The sequence below is a fragment of the Rhyacophila brunnea genome, unplaced genomic scaffold (assembly GCF_057557595.1).
Source record: "Rhyacophila brunnea isolate RB1 unplaced genomic scaffold, BYU_Rbru_1.0 scaffold_121, whole genome shotgun sequence".
NCBI lineage: Eukaryota > Metazoa > Arthropoda > Insecta > Trichoptera > Rhyacophilidae > Rhyacophila > Rhyacophila brunnea.
In genome coordinates this window covers 1,038,597-1,039,186 of record NW_028232776.1, presented here as the reverse complement: position 1 = coordinate 1,039,186, position 590 = coordinate 1,038,597, and positions in this window count along the sequence as shown.

The following is a 590-nucleotide window of genomic DNA, read 5'->3' as shown; positions in this document are numbered from 1 at the left end:
CATAGAAACACATCTTCGGAAAACATGGAGCAACATAACGAAGTTTTAGTTTTAAAACTTCAACAAGACTATAACACTAATGGTCTATTAAATGAACAAACTATAATAGCAAAAGATAGCTCTGAAAAGGAGGGTATTGATTTGGAAAATTCACCTAAAAATGAAGATCAGCATGAAACAGAAAACAATGATGAAATAAAGACAATTCATGAAAAAGAATATGTTAGTCCGAAGGATGTTATGACCAAAAATTATTCTGAAAATTTTGCTTCGAATATAACTAAAAGTCCAGAAAAATCAATAGCAAGTGGTCAAAAAGAAAATATTTTCTCCCGTCAAGAAATAAATTTAGAGATAACAGAAGCAAAAAAGGCGGAAGAGAGAGCGAAGAAAAAAGCACAAGGATTCAATAAGTCAAAAAAGAAAGAAAAAATTAAAACTGAGTGTAATACGGTTCCACCAGCAGAACAATATATGGATAAATCATTAAATCATATAAATATTTATAATGCCAATGAAGAAAAAAAGGAAGAAAGTGAAGTAAAAAAAATACAATCAGATAAAAAGCCAACCTTAAAGTATGAAACTTC